The following is a 14,966-nucleotide window of genomic DNA, read 5'->3' on the forward strand; positions in this document are numbered from 1 at the left end:
GCGATGAGACTTTGTTCCTGTAGTGCATCTCAGTCGAAATGACTTCATAAAGCCGTGGAATTGCGCGAGCGCCGATGTTGTGACAGCATCTTTCTGGCCGCGCGATCTCAACACAATTATGCAGCGCGAACTCAACTGGAGAGTCCAGCGCGCATCCGACGAGATCCGTCATGTCCGTAGACGGCAGGGCCGAGGAGATCGGCACGAGATCGGCAACGTCCGCTGTCGAGGAATGAGAAGAAGGAGAGAAAGACAATACGGTCATAAGAAATTTTAAAAATACTGTGGGGGAGGGGGGAAGAAGGGAGGTTGGAGTGTGTGTGTGTGTGTGTGAGAGAGAGAGAGAGAGAGAGAGAGAGAAAGAGGGAGTGAGAAAGTGTAAGAAAAGAAACTAAAAATGAACGAGGGAAGGAAAAAATAAAAAAAATGAGGGAAGATGGTACTAAAAGAAGAAAAAAATGAGGAGATTTAAAGGGAGGAGAGAAAATTGGGGGGGGGGGGGGGTGGCGAAATGAGACCAAATTTTCTTTGGCAATCTCGTCCCTCCTGCTGCAGGTGTGAGGCTATTTCACTAAAGCAGGCCAGACGCGAATGTCATTAGTTCCTAAGCCCCAGGTGAATTTGCCACTGTTCCACATGATTAACCCAGATAATTGTGTGTTGATAGCGAGCATGGTCGATGGAATACAATTTTCAGGCCGAGATTCCTAAACAAACAGCTCAGCAGAGGACTGTGCAGTGTGTGTCTGTGTGTGTGTGTGTGTGTGTGTGTGTGCGCGTGTATGTGTGTGTGCTAGGTGTGTGTTTCTGTGTGTGTGTGTGTGTGTGTGTGCTAGGTGTGTGTGTATGGTTAGCAGTGTAAAGTTGGTGACTTGTGATGCCTGCTGTGTCCTGCTACCTTCCTGGCTGATGGTGTGATGGTCTGAAGAACTGATGGTTAACGGCTATGGCAGAAGAACACTTCGGCCACTTAAAGGTCTTGAATGGCTTCTAATGGCCTGTCAGTTCATTTTCTATAATAAAATACCACATGAATACTTTCACAAACACTCACTAGCCACTTAATTAGAAGCACCTTGTATCCACTCTCAGTGGCTGTAGTACTCTCTTAGGTACAGCTGTCTAGGACTGTAGCACTCCTGTGACTGTAGCCTGTTCTGCTCACAGTTCTGATATTATTTGGGCCAGTTTTTGACAGCACTGACACAAGCCTGGTACTGGTGTGGCAGTTTGTGTTGAGCAGGTTTATCATGCAGAATTATACCCAGACTTCACCCTCACTCACTCTCACTCATCACTCTCATTCTCGCTCACTCACTCACCCTCACACATCACCCTCACTCACTCTCACTCACCCTCACTCACTCTCACCCTCACACATCACCCTCACTCACTCTCACTCACCCTCACTCACTCTCACCCTCACACATCACCCTCATTCACCCTCACTCACTCTCACCCTCACTCACTCTCACCCTCACTCACTCTCACTCACTCTCACCCTCACACATCACCTTCACTCACTCTCACCCTCACACATCACCCTCACTCACTCTCACTCACCCTCACACATCACCCTCATTCACCCTCACTCACTCTCACATCACACATCACCCTCACTCACTCTCACCCTCACACATCACCCTCATTCACCCTCACTCACTCTCACCCTCACACATCACCCTCACTCACTCTCACCCTCACTCACTCTCACCCTCACACATCACCCTCACTCACCCTTGTTTCAGTAAAAACTAAAACAGAACTTAAACACCCCTAGTTTTCTTGGCTTGGTGAAAAAGAACAGCTCACAATAAATATCCACTACTTTGCAAAAGCTGTACTACATTAATTTTGTCATGTATATCTGTTTACCATCATTACCTCTGACATACTTATGCAGTCTGAAACTTCACAGAAACTTTCCATTGTACACATTATTACAGCAGTGGCGACAGATATTTGAAATTCAACATAACTGGAATTTACAAGTCATTAGTGATGCTCGTGTGGAATACATATTCATGGTCAAATCAATGCGAAACCGTTCCTGCTTCATTTCCCACTGTCTGCACACAAATGACAACTCTCAGCCCAAAGCCAAACGACTGCGTGGCTGCCTTCAGCATCCCACGTTTGCATATTATTTTAATATAACTATGTTTTTTGTACGTTCTGATTTTCAGACAGATTTGAGGCCTGCTGCCTGTGCACAGTGCTGTTTGAGGCTGGCATCCAGGGCACATCTGCGTAGCCCATTCAGAGAACATGGAGACACTCTTTTCGTCCCCGCCAGGAGTTCTTTCACCTCTGGAGGTTGGAGGTTTTTTATGAGGTGCTACTGCTACCATCAGAAACAGAGATGCAGCGTGACAAACACCAGGGGCACATATCACAGGGAGGTATGTAACCTCTACCTTTCTACAGAGTGACGACCAGATTTATGCTGAATCTCATAGCAAAAACCATTGTTATTAACTCATATTTTACATACATACGTAGGATTGTCAACTAAAACAACACTTTTCCTTAAATACCTTCTTTTGTCCATCATTGGTAAGATGTTTGTTGTACCCAAACAGTTAATGGAAACTTCCAGAAGGTGACTGCTGGCATTCGCTCTAGAACAAAATCATGCTTTTTCTTCCCTTTTTTTTTTTTGTTGTTGCTGTGTCGGGTCTGTCAGAGTTGTCTGGACCCCCACGTGCTTTGAGTGTGTCAAACAGAAGCTCTCAGCGTGGAGGCATTGAGTCAAGAGCCCATAAGTCTGGTGAGAGACTTAACGGCAAATCCGGGATTGGTCAGGCAGGGACCAATCAGAGCCTCCGTCCTACTGGTGGTAATCTCAATTTTGCAGTTCCTTTATAGCACCAAATCCCTAATAAACCAACCTGTGCTCAGTGTGGGGCCAAAATCAGGACTCCATGCTTAGCAAAGCTCCATGAATATCATCTCCATGGTGGGAAGTGCTCTTTTTGGCTCGGCGTAACACCACAGCGACAGGTGACAGCTCTTTAGGCAGCGTGGCGGGGACAGGTGGGGACAGGCAAGCACAGGTGAAGACAGGCGGGGACAGGCGAGCACAGGCGAGGACAGGCGGGGACAGGCGAGCACAGGCGAGGACAGGCGGGGACAGGCGAGCACAGGCGAGCACAGGCGGGGACAGGCAAGCACAGCCGGGGACAGGCGAGCACAGGCGAGCACAGGCGAGGACAGGCGGGGACAGGCGAGGACAGGCAGGGACAGGTGGGGACAGGCAAGCACAGGCGGGGACAGGCAAGTACAGGCGAGGACAGGCAGGGACAGGCGGGGACAGGCAAGCACAGGCGGGGACAGGCGAGGACAGGCGAGGACAGGGATGCGTTCGGAAGAAACACCAACAGGGGCAGCTAATGGGGGTGTGATTACACAGACTGGGTTAGCAGGAATGAGGCTCTGAAGTTTCATCACCATAGAGAGGGGAGAGGTGAGAGGAGACGGGAGAGAGGGGAGGTGAGAGAGGAGAGAGGAGGTGAGGAGAGGACAGAGGAGGTGAGGAGAGGAGAAGAGAGGAGAGGAGAGAGGAGAGAGGAGGTGAGAGAGGAGAGTGTGGGTGCAGTCAGGCATCTGGGTGGTGATGATGATAGGCGCCCTCATGACACACTTTCAATGTTTTAACACTCCACGACGATACACACCGTATTTACAGGGTATATACATGGTACACACCGTATTTACACGGTATATACATGGTACACACTGTATTTACACGGTATATACATGGTACACACCGTATTTACAGGGTATATACATGGTACACACCATATTTACACGGTATATACATGGTACACACCGTATTTACACAGTGTATACATGGTACACACCGTATTTACAGGGTATCTACATGGTACACACCATATTTACATGGTATATACACGGTACGCACCATATTTACACAGTATATACATGGTACACACCGTATTTACACGGTATATACACGGTACACACCGTATTTACATGGTATATACACGGTACACACCGTATTTACACGGTATATACACGGTACACACTGTATTTACACGGTATATACACGATACACACCGTATTTACACAGTATATACATGATACATATATACGGTACAGACTGTATTTACAAGGTATATATATGGTACACACTATTAATACAGTATATACATAGTACACACTGTATTTACACAGTATATACACAGTACACACTGTATTTACACAGTATATAAACGATACACACCGTATTTACATGGTATATACATGATACACACCATATTTACAGGGTATATACACGGTACACACCGTATTTACAAGGTATATATATGGTACACACTATTAACACGGTATATACATGGTACACACTGTATTTGCAAGGTATATATACGGTACACACCATATTTACATGGTATATACACGGTACACACCGTATTTACACAGTATATACATGGTACACACCGTATTTACAGGGTATCTACATGGTACACACCATATTTACATGGTATATACACGGTACACACCATATTTACACAGTATATACATGGTACACACCGTATTTACACGGTATATACACGGTACACACCGTATTTACACGGTATATACACGATACACACCGTATTTACACAGTATATACATGGTACACACTGTATTAACACAGTATATACACGGTACACACTGTATTTACACGGTATATACACGATACACACCATATTTACACGGTATATACACGATACATATGCACGATACACACCGTATTTACACAGTATATACATGATACATATATACAGTACAGACTGTATTTACAAGGTATATATATGGTACACACTATTAATACAGTATATACATAGTACACACTGTATTTACACAGTATATACACAGTACACACTGTATTTACACAGTATATACACGATACACACCGTATTTACACGGTATATACATGATACACACCATATTTACAGGGTATATACACGGTACACACCGTATTTACAAGGTATATATATGGTACACACTATTAACACGGTATATACATGGTACACACTGTATTTACAAGGTATATACACGGTACACACCATATTTACATGGTATATACACAGTACACACCGTATTTACACAGTATATACATGGTACACACCGTATTTACAGGGTATCTACATGGTACACACCATATTTACATGGTATATACACGGTACACACCGTATTTACACGGTATATACACGGTACACACCGTATTTACACGGTATATACACGATACACACCGTATTTACACGGTATATACACGGTACACACTGTATTAACACAGTATATACACGGTACACACTATTTACACGGTATATACACGATACACACCATATTTACACGGTATGTACACGATACATATGCACGATACACACCGTATTTACACGGTATTTACACGGTATATACACGATACATACCGTATTTACATGGTGTATATATATATATATATGGTACACACTATTAACACAGTATATACACAGTACATGCTGTATTTACACGGTATATACATGGTACACACTGTATTTACTTGGTCTATACATGGTACACACTGTTTTTACACGGTATATACATGGTACACACCGTATTTACACAGTATATACATGATACACACTGTGTTTACACGGTATATACACGATACACACCATATTTACACGGTATATACATGATACATATACACAGTGAAGACCGTATTTACACGGTATATATATGGTACACACTAATAATAAAGTATATACATGGTACACACTGTATTTACACAGTATATACACAGTACACACTGTATTTACACAGTATATACACGATACACACCGTATTTACAAGGTATATATATGGTACACACTATTAACACGGTATATACATGGTACACACTGTATTTACAAGGTATATACACGGTACATACCATATTTACATGGTATATACAGGATACACACCATATTTACATGGTATATACACGGTACACACCGTATTTACACGGTATATACACAATACCATATTTACACGGTATATCCACGATATACACCGTATTTACATGGTATATCCATGATACATATACAGGATACACACTGTATTTACACAGTATATACACGATACACACCGTATTTACACAGTATATACACGATACACACCGTATTTACATAGTATATACACGGTACACACTGTATTTACAGGGTATATACACAATACACACCGTAGTTACACGGTATATACACGATACACACCATATTTACACTGTATACACACGATACATATACACGATACACACCGTATTTACATGGTATATACACGATACACACCGTATTTACATGGTATATACATGGTACACACCGTATTTTCACTGTATACACACGATACATATACACGATACACACCGTATTTACACGGTATATACACGATACACACCGTATTTACATGGTATATACACGGTACACACCGTATTTACACTGTATATATATATATGGTACACACTATTTACACGGTATATACATGGTACACATCATATTTACGCGGTATATACACGATAATCGTATTTACAGGGTATATACACGATACACACCGTATTTACATGGTATATACACGGTACACACCGTATTTACACAGTATATATATATGGTGCACACTATTAACATGGTATATACACGATACACATTGTATTTACATAGTATATACATGGTACACACCGTATTTAGACAGTATATATATGGTACACACTATTAACATGGTATATACACAGTACACACTGCATTTACACAGTACAGTGATATGACCCTTTCTGTACAGTGACTGCTGTAATTGTGTGGAGATACTGCTCTAAATATGTTACTAGTACAGATGTTTTGTGGTAGAGACTCTGTGATAGCACTCTAGAAGTGCAGTAATGGAGTGACACTGCGATAAGTCTACAGAGACATGACTCTCATCATCCACACTTAAATCTACGCAGTGACTGTTCTGCTATTGAAGATATCCAGTGATACTGTTGTTGGTACAGTTGTGTACTGATACAGATGTTGAATGACACATTAAACATGTGGTAGAGATACGGTCTGGCTAGCTGTTACTAAAGCTCATCAATGTCACTAGTGTAGATGTGCAAATTAGTGGCTTTACTGTGCCTGAGGGTGCTGAATAGAACACACATACACATCTCCTCACCCAGATTAGTACTCAAACTCCATCGCTGGTTTCCATCGCAGGGTGTCACGGCGAGTCATTGATTTGTACTTTATTTAAGGTCACGCTCCTCTTCAGTGAAGCTCGATGTTTGATTTCCCTGAACAAAAGCTGAAAGACACGGGGCCGCGAGAGTTAGGAGAATACTGGGGCGAAGCTTTGAATTTGCGTCAGCGCTAATATACGCCGAGACGTCACTGAAACACACTCGGTCTGGCTCACCGATTTACACAAATTGTTCTTATCCATTACTTTAATGAACTCTCTAAAGATACGCAAAACTCATTGTGTTGGACAATCTTGCATTTATACTTTTTTTTTTTTTTTTTTTTTTTTTTTTTTTTGTGATAGACCCATATCTTACCGATTGAAATATTTTTAAAGTGCAGTCAAGATGTTTGCCCGGAGGAGAGGTGTATTCTCTCGGATTATTGTATACTGAGAGGCGCATCCTGTCATGGGTCGCTGATAATACGAAGCCCACATGAGTAGACTCTCCAGTGGGTTTGGTTCACCCGCGCGCACTATCAAAGCTACAGGTGCGGAACATCAAAGCCTCCGCGACTGCTAATGAAACAATGTCGCTATAATGCGCGTGTTTGAAGCGCCTCCTCTGCAGCCGCGTGACAAAAGCTCAATTCGCAGACATCACAAGCAGCGGCCGCGCTCCCACATCTGCCCCTCCACGCGAGCTCTGGGTCTCATTTTCCTAAACCTTGTTATTCTTAATCAACACGAAACTGGCAGCGTGATGTTGACATGCAGGCGACGAGAGCAAACACTGGGCGTTTACGCGCGTGGGTGTCTAGTTAACAGCAATGCTGGGATGCAGGAGCTCGAGGACCGAGTCTCACGCAGGCAGACCTGGAGGAAACTACAACCAGCAACGATCCAAACAGTTGTTGCCGAATTGCCGAAATGTTTTTGACTGACTCACTATTGTAGATTACAGCTGCTGAAGACTACTAGAGACTTCTAGGTCCACTAGATGGCGCTAAAAGATAAGGGTGAGTTACAACCCCCCCACGCGCTGCCTACTCCTTCATACGAACAACCCACGTGAGCTCGGTATTCCTCCACCTTGCACGCTCAGTTCGGAGGATGCAAGTTTACTACTCTCAAAATAAAATATGTTATTCTCCGGAAACGCTTTTCAAGTTAAGATGTGATCAAGAACTTTAAAACAGTCCTAATCTACAAGAAATATACAATGTATTGTGTAGATTTTTATCTATCTATCTGTTTGTTTGTCTGTCTGTTTATGTACTGCTCCTTAGGCTGCGGTGGTATTATTGGTTGAGGACATTGTTATGCTAACTTTATTAGCTGTTATACCGTGTATATAAGATGTTACTGATGGAAGTCACTTTTATGGCCAGACGTTTAGTCTCAAGAACACTTAAAACACTTCAAGTACAGTTTACATACAGAGTAACTGCTCAGTGTAGCAAAAAGTGAAAAGTAAAGCCCATATAGTCACTTTAGAAACAGAGTTAATCTCCAAATCAACAAAATAAGCAAATATTTGTCAACTCACTACTCACCAACGTTCTTCATAAACAGGGACTGTACACCATCCAAGTGTAATAAGAGCTGTTCTCCCTTCATTTCAAATTATAATGGAAATTGCCGTAGACTAAGAGAATTTCTGAAAATTTTGCTTGTTATTACTCCTTTCATTTCCAATGATATTTTTCTTGGTATTTGTGTAGCTGTAAAATGATAATGAATAATTATCAGATTAATGATTTACATCAGAGGTTCGGGCTAGTTGAGGATGGTGCCCCCAGCCCTGGGACGCGCGGGATCTCAGACAGACTGTCTGATGGAAGGAAAGACAGGCTTATGCTAAATTTCAGTACAATTCAGTACAATTCACTACAATTCAGTACAATTCCTCTTGAAATGCTCAGTGACTGAATTATAGGAGTCACCTCTGTTTTCTAGGTTGTAGCTGGCATATTTTGTTCTTGAAATGAATCCATCTACTGTCTGTAAAGTTCAGCCCAGTAGTGTGTTTTTGTAATCAGAAATAACAGGTTCATACAGGCGCTCTTAAAGTCTGTAATATTTTAGGTTATTCACTTCATACTAACCATAAAAGGAAAGACATTGTATGATAGTCTAGTATTCCATCTGCAGCTGGTCTGACTGCTTTAGTAAATAGACAGGACGTTAAAAAGTGGGCGATGGCAGATTGTGAAATAAACACAACAGATCCTCTGGTTTCTCATACAGACGCATCAAAAAGATCAAATACACAAGCACCTTTCAGCTCTGCCAGAGACTGTTAAAATATGATCACTGTTAAAATATGAGAAATGATGAAAAAGTGACAAAAGCAAAGGTTACATCAATATTTAATGCAAATAGGTTTATGGGTTAATATAAATATTTAAAAAGGTTTAATAATCTGCTGTAATTTACTTAATTATTTTATTTACTTCTACTATATTTCTACTATCATCTAGAATATTTAATGTAGCTTGGTCTGAATGCCCTGACCAGCAGGGCAGCGGGCAGTCTCTGTGTTTTGTAAGAGGCCGGTCTCTGTGTTTTGTAAGAGGCCGGTCCCTGTGTTTTGTAAGAGGCCGGTCTCTGTGTTTTGTAAGAGGCCGGTCCCTGTGTTTTGTAAGAGGCCGGTCCCTGTGTTTTGTAAGAGGCCGGTCCCTGTGTTTTGTAAGAGGCCGGTCTCTGTGTTTTGTAAGAGGCCGGTCCCTGTGTTTTGTAAGAGGCCGGTCCCTGTGTTTTGTAAGAGGCCGGTCTCTGTGTTTTGTAAGAGGCCGGTCTCTGTGTTTTGTAAGAGGCCGGTCCCTGTGTTTTGTAAGAGGCCGGTCTCTGTGTTTTGTAAGAGGCCGGTCTCTGTGTTTTGTAAGAGGCCGGTCTCTGTGTTTTGTAAGAGGCCGGTCCCTGTGTTTTGTAAGAGGCCGGTCTCTGTGTTCTTTTTACCTGCTGCCAAATGCCTTCCATTTGCATGTCATTCACCATCTCTCCTTTCATCTGAAATAACACTGCTTGCGTAATATTCCAATGAGAGGCAGTGGTAATGCCTGGTGATGAGGCCAAACTGTATGATGCATCTGGCTGCATCCTCCTCCCCTCTCCTCTCCTCTCTTCTCCTCTCCTCCCCACTCTCTTCTCCTCTCCTCTCTTCTCCTCTCCTCCCCTCTCTCCTCCCCTCTCCTCTCTTCTCCTCTCCTCCCCTCTCCTCTCCTCCCCTCTCTTCACCTCTCCTCTCTCTCCTCCTCTCCTCTCCTCAGTACCAGACCTGTTTAGTGGGCTGATGTCCAGTTGTTAGAGAGCCACCGCCACGCTTGCTTTTAATTGTCACTGTTGTCCTCTCCAGAGGACAGAGAACGCGCTGTTTGACATGGGGGCGGGATGTGTGGGGAGCAGACATCTCATTGGACCACTTCACCGCAGCGGCGCATTCCAAGCTTTCATCCAACTCAAATGTAAATCACAGTTCTTGAAAACAAATCAGTCCCGAAGACAACAGAACAGCACACCATCAATAACTCACCGTGCTTGCTGACAGTGGCCCAGACCCTGCTGGCTTGACACCACAGGTAATGCTAGACTGTCAGGTGGGATGATTACAAGGTTATAGCAAACAGCACTGTCAAAGCAAGAAGAGAAAAAGCCATCACACTCACCCAGGTGTCACAGCCATCAGCCCTTATAACTGTACATTCTGCCCTTATAACTGTACATTCTGCCCTTATAACTGTACATTCAGCCCTCAGAACTATACATTCTGCCTTTAGAATTGTACATTCAGCCACAGTTATTTCAGCCTAGCCTCAGCTTCCATGCCTTGTGACTTTATCTGGTAAAAGAAAACTGTAATTGTAGACTATTCCACTGCTCCAACATACTGCTCAGCCTTTTGTTAAATCAGCCACTTTGTTTTGACATGGAGGCTCAGACTGCCACCTGAGAATCTGCTGTATGCTGGGCTGTCACTTGTTTTGCTTTGGGAAGCTGGAGTCCAACTGCACACACCCTCCATAAATTAGCATTTACTGTTCAAACCTTCCTCTGGCTCTCCATGGCTTCTCTGTCCTTGGAGCATTCTGCTAACTGATACGCTAGGTACTTTTAGACAGAATGGGGAAGGAGGATGTCAGATGTTTCCCCACTCTACTGATTACGCATCTCCTTTAAACAGGCGTATAACGTAGAGTGCAGCCGTGGCACAGAGTCTGGTGACATGGCTTGGTTTTCGATCTGCTCTGGTCGTACATTTGAGCACAGGGTTATCTATGCATCTCTGTGTTCTGCCAGTGTTGGGTTCTCAGGTCAGTGAGCAGGATACAGGGGGTACAGGTCAGCAAGTGACTGTCTCTCTTTTTGTCTCTTTTTCTCTTTCTCCCTCTCACTCTGTCTTTCTCTGTCTCTTTCAGAAAAGCCCCAAAGGTGCTGTGACTCCTCTCAATCAGTCCCTTGTTTGTCCCACTTTGCTTCAATTACAGGGAGCTGGGGTTACAAATTTGCTACAAATTAAGCTCGCTGGGAACCTGAAGAGCTGAGATGGGTCCAGCAGAGGGGGGAAGGTGACTGGAACAGCCACGCCTGAGCCTGCCCCGCTGTTCCCCCCCCCCCCCCCCCGCGGGGTTGGGGGGTGGGGTTACGCATCCAGGAAGAGGCAACCTCTCTGCACCCGTCCCTGCATCAAGGAACAATCTTGCTCATTGTTGGCCTTGGACGTGACGAGGCCGTGAACAGGATCCTTCAGAACACAAAGGCAGCAGGATCGGTGGAGTGCAACCCAACCCCAGCCCAGGTGCCTCTCCTCCACTCTTAATTGATCTCATTGGTTACTTAAACCTTCTGATCGGGCCCCTGCCGACGCTTGGCCTGGCCTGCTGGACCCTGCCGTGTCGGCGTGATGACGAGCGGGGTGGGGTGGGGGGGTCTGATGGTCACCCTGGCGACCTCCTCCCTCTGTGGCCCGAAATGAGATGCCCTGCCTGAATATCCCAGTTACCTTGCCACTGCATGTCCACTCCTGGATCTCTGCCCACCTCCCACCCCGCCCAAGCACAACAAGGCGGATTGTCTGTTTTACAGGAGGGAGGGGGGGGTGTGTGGGAGCTATTACTTCAGGCTTTTAACAACCCCCCCCAAGCAGAGGTAACGTGGCCCAGACGTATGTCCCTGCTCAGTGACATGGCTCCAGCAGTCCTGGAGGCATACATGTCTGTACCGCACGCCACCACATGAGATGAGACGTGCAGTTAGTTGGCTGCTGAGTGGAGCTGCATTGTGTGGCCATGTTGTTCCGTGTCGTTCCGTGTCGTTATGTGTTGTACCGTGCTGTACTGTGTTGTTCCGTGTCGTTCCGTGTTGTTATGTGTCGTACCGTGCTGTACTGTGTTGTTCCGTGTCGTTCCGTGTTGTTATGTGTCGTACCGTGCTGTACTGTGTTGTTCTATGTCGTTCTGTGTTGTTCTGTGTCGCTCCATGTTGTGAGCAGACACTTAGCATTTCATTATCTCAGTATCTCAAGTGTTTGAAACCTCAGCTTGCGTATGCGTACATACTGAAAATGAACACTATTGTTCACTACCTGTTCATTCTTATATCCTGTATTGTTTTAGTGTGTTGTAGTGTATTGTTTTGACTAAAACACTGTGTGTATTCAGTAGGATGTTTCATCAGCAGTAGATCTGTTGTTTGTAAGCTTGGGGGCCTTGGCATTACGAAGCGTACATGACTGGAGTCTGATTCTGATGTGTACATGACTGGGGGGCTGTGGCACTCTCTTTCAGGGAGCTTGTGTTGTGGTGTGGTGGAAGGCCTTGTGGTCACGGTGTACAGTCACCTGTCTGCTGGGACTCACCTGTGTCAGTTACCTGTCTGCTGGATCTCACCTGTGTCAGTTACCTGTCTGCTGGATCTCACCTGTGTCAGTTACCTGTCTGCTGGATCTCACCTGTGTCAGTTACCTGTCTGCTGGGACTCACCTGTGTGCAGTCACCTATCTGCTGGATCTCACCTGTGTCAGTTACCTGTCTGCTGGATCTCACCTGTGTCAGTTACCTGTCTGCTGGGGCTTACATGTGTGCAGTCACCTATCTGCTGGATCTCACCTGTGTCAGTTACCTGTCTGCTGGATCTCACCTGTGTCAGTTACCTGTCTGCTGGGGCTTACATGTGTGCAGTCACCTATCTGCTGGATCTCACCTGTGTCAGTTACCTGTCTGCTGGGACTCACCTGTGTGCAGTCACCTATCTGCTGGATCTTACCTGTGTCAGTTACCTGTCTGCTGGGACTCACCTGTGTGCAGTTACCTATCTGCTGGATCTCACCTGTGTCAGTTACCTGTCTGCTGGGACTCACCTGTGTGCAGTCACCTATCTGCTGGATCTTACCTGTGTCAGTTACCTGTCTGCTGGGACTCACCTGTGTGCAGTCACCTATCTGCTGGATCTCACCTGTGTCAGTTACCTGTCAGCTGGGGCTTACATGTGTGCAGTCACCTATCTGCTGGATCTCACCTGTGTCAGTTACCTGTCTGCTGGGACTCACCTGTGTGCAGTCACCTATCTGCTGGATCTCACCTGTGTCAGTTACCTGTCTGCTGGATCTCACCTGTGTCAGTTACCTGTCTGCTGGGGCTTACCTGTGTCTGTGCCCTGGCTCATCTAAATGTCATGTTGTCTGTAGGCCTGAATGTTGTGGATGTTGCCCTGACAAACCCAATTAGCGAAATTCCATCTGATTCTGAAAACAAGTCACGTTTCTGCCTGCATTCCTGACCCTCACAGCCAAATTCCATCCTCCTCTCCTGTCTGTCACCTGCCAATTTTCCTGGAAGTTAAAGTGCTGCCAATTACTGCCTGCTGCCTGCGGCCCTGGCACGACCCCGGCACGACCCTGGCACGGCCCTGGCACACAGTAGGCACAGGGGTAGCAGGCTCTGCTGCCCGGTCTTTGTCAGTGTGAATGAGAATTAAATTAGACTAATACGAGGGTCCTTACCAACCACTGATTAAAAGGTTGAGGAGTTCCCTTATCTGAACATCCTGAGAGAGAGAGAGAGAGAGAGAGAGAGAGAGGGAGAGGAGGGAGGGAGAGAGAGAGGGAGAGAGAGAGAGGGACAAGAGAGTCAGTTTGCTCCTATAATGTCATTTTGGACAGGAGCACGTCCATCTCCTCAGGGTTGTCCTTCCTCCTCGGACGCCCAGGTTTTCCTTGAAACACAGACGTGTTTTCCCCGGAATACGGGCACAGTCGCTTTGGGCGGCTAATTAGCGTCCAGAATTAATCAGTAAGTTCAGCAGGGCGAAGGGCGATGCGTGTGAGGGGTCAGAAGAGAAGCGTACCCCCGCCTTCGGCAACGGACCGCCAGGACAACAAAGCCCACATACAGCAACATGACATAAAAATTCACAGAAGTGTAACATTTTCCACTCATTTTCCATGTCATCCCGTCACATTGAATTATAAAGGTTGATTCGCTTGCTTGGCGGCGTGAGAACCTGGTCGTCTGAGCGGAGTTGTACGTCCCACGTCCCGGGCGAGGGGGCGGGCCGACCACGGTGGGCTCCGGAGCTGTGTGAATGCCACAGGAAGCAAACACGTGTTGTGAAGCACACCCCCTCACCTTGGGCAGGCTGGGGTTTTACTGTAATGTCACCAGACCGCTCCGGGCTCCCCGGTATCCATTCTGTCCCCCCCACACGGCGGGATGCCAGCACTTTTTCTATAAGTGCATCTACTGTTCTGTCTCTTCCTCTCTTCTGGTTAAGCAATTGCTAATCAGAGCCAA

The sequence above is a fragment of the Electrophorus electricus genome, chromosome 1 (assembly GCF_013358815.1).
Source record: "Electrophorus electricus isolate fEleEle1 chromosome 1, fEleEle1.pri, whole genome shotgun sequence".
NCBI lineage: Eukaryota > Metazoa > Chordata > Actinopteri > Gymnotiformes > Gymnotidae > Electrophorus > Electrophorus electricus.